The 6378-nt window shown below is 38.6% G+C and overlaps 1 long non-coding RNA gene across 1 annotated transcript in view; it reads left to right on the top strand.

The window, feature by feature from the left end:
• The window catches only part of LOC107183028, a 24858-nt gene extending 19680 nt beyond the window's left edge, over positions 1-5178 (top strand). The window contains exon 2 of the long non-coding RNA XR_001513807.1: positions 5129-5178. This is a non-coding gene — a long non-coding RNA (uncharacterized LOC107183028). The remainder of the gene's footprint in view (positions 1-5128) is intronic.
• Positions 5179-6378: the final 1200 nt, after the last annotated feature.

The following is a 6378-nucleotide window of genomic DNA, read 5'->3' as shown; positions in this document are numbered from 1 at the left end:
AAGTAGCTATATATTAGCTCACTAACTTCTTGAACAAATATTCATTTGTGGAGTCCACTTTGCTTCAACCAATAAATAATCTGGTGCCATCTTTTAAAACTAAAGTCTCAAAATGAGTTTGTATTTGACACTATTATTTATTCTCTTCTTACAGAAACTCTTTTCTATTCTGGTTTGGTGATATTGCTGTCTTCTAAATTTGTTCTTAGTGTTAGGTTGTTTGTATTTGATCATTTTACTAGTTATTTCTCAGCCAATGGTTGCATTCTCCAGAGAGGTCTGTCAGCTAGGAAGTCTTATATATGAAGCCCAGATAATATATTTTATTCATCTTTTACTTCAAGTTCAAGGATACAATCCAGCCAAAACTGATTTTATAACATAACTAGAGGCCCAGTGCATGAAATTTGTGCACATGAGGAGGGGGGGGTCCCTCAGTCAGACCTGCACCCTCTCACAATCCAGATCCCTTGGGGGATGTCCGATTACCATTTTAGGCAGTCGGACATTCCTGTTGCAATCCGGGATCACTGGCTTCTAACTGCTCGCCTGCCTGCCTGCCTGATCTCCCTTAACCACTTGTCTGCCTGCCTGATCACCCCTAACTGCCTCTGCCTCAGTCCCCACCCATCACTGCAGCTTTGTTCAGAAGGTTATCCAGAAAGACGTCTGGAATGACATCCAGAGGGCCCAGTGCATGAAATTTGTGCACATGAGGAGGAGGTCCCTCAGTCCAGACTGCACCCTCTCACAATTCAGGTCTGGAATGACATCCAGAGGGTTGTTCAGCTGTCTGGTCTAATTAGCATATTATGCTTTTATTATTATAGATAGGGACCGGGGAGTGAATATTTTGTCCCAGAGATCCATCCATGACTTAAGGTTTTCATCCCTGAGGCTGAGAGCACAGGTGAGAGTACAGAAAGCTTCCCCACCCTTTTTATCAGGCCCATCCATAGCCCTCAGTATTTTTAACTCCTTCACTGGCCCCCACTTGTTTCCTCCTGTGTCTGGCCTCTGTGAGTGGGCATTACTGTCCATTTATTTATTTATTTATTTATTTTTAACAAAATGCAACTCAACTGTTTAAAGAGAGAGGAAGGGAGAGGGAGAGAAACACAGATGTGCTGCCTTCTGCACATCTCCTGCTGGGGAGTGAGCTCACAACCCTGGCATGTGCCCTGACGGGTAATCAGGGATCTGATTGGTAACATGGAACGAGACTAAACCAGAGTCATGCTGGTCGGGATCCTGTCTTTTTCGTTTCTGCTGTTGGGTGAGGGGAGGAAAGGGCCTAGGATCCTACCTGTGGAGGTGGGGAGGGGCTGTGAAGAGAAAAAGAACTCAAAGTGAGGTATTGTCTGGGGTCAGATTTTTTAGATGCCAAGTCTGAAATGGAAATGTTTTCAAAATATTTATTGAAGCATTTTCCCAGGGGTGAGGTGCGTGTAGGAAGCAGGGTAGGGCAGGAGATATAGCTAAGCAAGAATGGGATTTTCCATGGGGACTAGCTTAGTCTGACCCCCATTGAAAGCGCTTGAGCACCAAGTGCTCCACGAAGTGAGTTCTATGAGGCCAGGAGATCAGCCTTTTGCACCCTCACGTCAGAGAGTCGCTGCTGAGGGTAATTGTCTGAAGAAGAAGGCAGCTGTGAATATTTGCAGCCAATATTCACAAGTGAACAGTAGGGCACTGGGCAGTGGAGGGGAGCAGGGAAGGGCACCCACAACATTCACTGCCTGTTGTCTTCAGATGGAGAATCTCAGAGTAAGTATGTCATACTTCCACTACTGTCTTTGTCCCAGGATTGAGACACATTAAAACAGTGGTTCTCAACCTTCCTAATGCCACGACCCTTTAATACAGTTCCTCATGTTGTGGTGACCCCCAACCATAAAATTATTTTTGTTGCTACTTCATAACTGTAATTTTGCTACTGTTAGGAACCGCAATGTAAATATCTGATATGCAGGATGTATTTAGGCGACCCCTGTGAAAGGGTCATTTGACCCCCAAAGGGGTCGCGACCCACAGGTTGAGAACCACTACATTAAAAAGACTCCATTCAAGGCTGGAAAACAAAAGGTAGCAACTTTGCAGAGGAGAAACCTGGCAGACTCCACCTTAACCAAGCGATCAAGTTAAGAGCATCAGTACAAAGACATAGTGCTAACTAGCTATGGTACAAGCAGAAGAATATTTCACCTTTGTGGTATTCTTTCCAAAAACTCACAACTCCAGCCTAATCATAAGAAAATATCTGACCCAGTACTCATCTAAATCAGTCACATCTTGAAAGATAAGGAGGACTGAGGAACTCTCACAGATAAGAGGAGACTAAGAGGTGACAGCTAAATGCAATGTGTCATCTCACATTGGATCCCAGAGCAGATAATAAACATTAGTGCAAAAACTATGCAAATCTGAATGAAAGTCTGTAGTTGGGTTCAGAGTATTATGCCGCTGTTAATTTCTTAGCCTTGATCATTGTATTATGGTTATGTAAGATGTAATCATCAAGGGAAGCTGGGTAAAGGTAAGCAGGCACACTTGCTACTGCCTTTGAAACTATTTTGAAATCTAAAATTATTACAAAATTAAAAGTTTCTAAAACCATATTCTATTTCCTTAAACTCATAAGTGTAGCATTGGATGGTGGTGAAGAAAAATCAATTCTGCCATATCATACATGCAGAAACTAATATTCCTTATGGATAATGACAAGTCAATAACATGAAAGAATATTTATATCATTCATAACTTATATGCTATTAGCATATATTCAATAAGGTGAATTACCAGAATTAAGGAGACTAATAAAAGAAAATGTTGTAGTCAGTATAACTTTCATATATAGGATTGTGAGCTGCTCCCAAATTTTAAATTCTCTAATTATGTTACACCCCTTATCAAAGGAAAATAAACTTTATAGGGATAATGGAAAGTGAGTTTTAAGTTGAACTTAAAACTTGGTGGTTTTATAATGCTTCCCTTTTCCTTTAGAAAGTTATCTATACCATCAAGTAAATTTTATGTAATTTTTAAATTTTCTACGTATGATTTTTTTACTCTTTTCTCTTGTGTTAAGTGTTTCCTATTTTATGGTATAGTGACCAAAAGGGATCACTATTTTCATGTTAAATTTTATTTTTATAGTATCAAAACGCCAAAGAATCATTATGAAGGTTTATAATGCTTCCTGTCATTCATTAATTACTGGTAATATTTACTTGCATCGTGCTTTATAGTAGTTTTAAGAGAGAAATGAGCTAACAGAAGAACATAATTAAGGAGACTATGGACACAGCTTTTGTTAAGTTCCTTATAGGAATGCAGAGAAGATAAGCTCTCACAGTTTCTTTTTTCCTTTACAAATGAAGAGCAGCTGCGTATGTGTCCGGGATATACACAATCTTTTGAGACAACCCAAGGGAGTGACAGTCAAGACTCAAGTCAAACCAAGTTTAGACCCTGTACTGGGAAATAGCACTCTAAACAAGAATCTAGTCTTCGCATATATTATCCTGGGGATCCTGGTACAAAAAAGATGATGACTGCAAAGGTGCCATGAAAAGCTGTGGTACCTCTTGGTGTGTCCTGAGGTGCACACACCCTCTTTGGTTATAATGAAATTTTCAACTCATCTCCACAATCTAAGGCATAAGTAAGTTTCAGGTGACATGACCCCCTCATCTTTAACTTTCTTGTGCTTTCTGAGTCTTGTCTTATATACTTCTCACCTAAACTCATATTTTATTTCCAATTGTAACTATAGGGTGGAATTTATGGTTAGAATCATTGAGATTTAGACCACTTTCTCCACGATCTTTAAAAGGGCATGCCATCTCAGAAGAAAATTCTATGTATATTTCACCTGACATTTTCATTCATTCCTTCGCTCGCTCATTTATTCATTCAACTAACATTTATTGAATGCCCACAATATGCTAGGCCCTAGGAATATAGTGATAGACAGAAGCAACCACTTTTCTCACGCAGTTGATAATTTTAGTAATGTTCTTTATCCTTCACTAAGCCACCTGCACTTTTTTTCTTAATGTTTCCTATAGCTCTCCTTCCTTTTCTAAGGCAGCATAAATCCCCCCCCCCCATCTGAGAGTTAGAGGCCAGTTTTCAACTCTTGGTTAAATTATTTCTTTTTTTTGTCCCCCTCTTCCCACTCCCCCCACCCAACCCCCAGATATTGGGTGGAGAAATGGACTCAGAAGGAGATAACATGAGCTTTTTTTAATGACTTCTCTCTGCCAAAATATCACCCTCTCAAATGTCGTTCTTAAAATCTATGTGTTATTAAATGCTCAGCATCATCTGTATTTGAGCCTTGTGTTCAACTTATTATTGTTTTAATTATTTTTTTTTAGTTCTAAGGGTACCAGGGGTAACTAGATTGCAAAGCATATGATTTCTGCTGTCCAGAAGGAGACCTTGGGGAGCCAGTAGGGAATCCTAAAGTTTTTGTAGGCTATGAAATTTAAGGAATTTGGGGACATTTTCAGACAGCATACCAATTTCAATTTGATCATGGAAATTCCTGTAAATAATTCTGAAAGTTCACATACTGTACAGGGTTGCTGCTTTTTTTCTGTTTTGTCTTGTGATATAATTGGTGTTACTTTAATCTCTCATCTTATATTGATCTAATCTTTTAATGCTTGCTTTGGGGAATATATGGAAGAAATCCAAGACACTGACATTTATTAATTTACCTAAGTTAAAGCATGTAATAGACTTATGAGATCCATGAAGGTCATCCATTATGATGTTAACTTCCGTATGATGAATTTTTCCTAGTTGTGTAATTTGAAAGTCATGAATTAAGAAATATTTAACGAACATCTACCTTTTGCACAGGCATGCTCCGAAATATGGCATGAAAATGTATGAATCATGTGGAGAGTAACTTGTATGCATTCAGAGAATCAAGAGATCTCTGGTATAAACTATCCTGGCAAACATTCTAGTTTTTTTCATATATATTTTACCTAACAGTGGAGAAGAATGAACTCTAGAAAGAGGAATTGCAAATAAATATCTACTAGTATGTTTCTTTTATGTTTTTTAAAGGAAAACAACTTTAAATTCCAAAATAACTCTCTGTGGTTAATAGGACATTCATAGGTACTTACCAGATAAGAAAACAGAAAAAAGAAGAAAGAAGGAAAGAGAGATCACAACACACACAAAATATATCTTCATTAATTTCAGAGAGGAAGAGAGAGGGAGAGAGAGAGAGAGAGAGAGAGAACATTGTGTCCACTAAAAGTTAGTGACCAAACTTGGAATCTTTGCATATAGCTCAGCATTGTGCTATGTTGTTTAAGACTTTTATTCAACACACTTCACCGCAAAGCTGCAATGATGATTTTGCTTTACCGATTCAATTAGGAAAGAGATTTTTGCATGCCTACACCACTGAAGTGAAAGTGAGCTGAGGTGATAAGATGAGGCTAACCTTGATTCTAGTCTCTAATTGGCATTAAACATGGTGGACCTTAGACATCTTGAATTTTGAGGGGTTGGATGATGATATTGCTAGTGAAAAATCTAAATCAGTTTAGCTAGCAATAAAAATTTTTAATAAAATAAATTGTATTTATTTTGAATGCAACGAAGAATACATAAGTTCATTCTTGAGGTAAAAATATATTTTTAAAAATGACTGACATAGTAAATATCCCTCCTGGTTCACCCAGAAGTAACCACTGTGAACTATTTGATTTATCATCTAAACAGGCCTTTTCTGTGCATTCAGGTATATGGATATTTCCAAATACATGGTGTTATTTGGTAAACTTATTTAAGCAAACAGTGTATCTATTGTTGTGCAGCTTCTGTTTCTCACTGGAAGTTAATCCCATGTTGGTTGATACAGAACTGCAATCCCTCAGGAGACACCAAGACTGCTGGTGCCTTGATCTTGGACTTCTCAGCCTCCCTAGCTGTGAGACATACATTTCCATTGTTGTTAAGCCACCCAGTTGAGGATATGTTGTTAAAGAAGCCTGAATGGACTCAGACAGAAGGTCCCCTACGGAAGCATCGGTAGAGCCTCGGGTCGAACTCTTTACCTCATACGACAGCTAAGGAGGCCTGGTGGGTGGTCCTCAGCTAAAACTGTAACAGAGAATAACCTGTCTGCCTTGAGCAGAGACAGCAGATACACTACAAAATGTTCATGAGAAGTTCTGGCAAAGACAGTAAGCATACAGTAGAAGTGAGATACCAAATGAGTTATTATGAGATAAAATACCCTGACAGACCTTCAAAAAGGGGAAAACTAATTACCCATCTTTTAAGCCTATTGTTTGCCTTGATCTACACATGGAGAGAAGAGATTTAGAGACTGACTTGCGAGAA

The sequence above is a fragment of the Myotis davidii genome, unplaced genomic scaffold, assembly GCF_000327345.1.
Source record: "Myotis davidii unplaced genomic scaffold, ASM32734v1 scaffold1639, whole genome shotgun sequence".
Taxonomy (NCBI): Eukaryota; Metazoa; Chordata; class Mammalia; order Chiroptera; family Vespertilionidae; genus Myotis; species Myotis davidii.
Note: the sequence above shows the minus strand (reverse complement) of the source record. Positions and strands in the feature narration are given on the sequence as shown.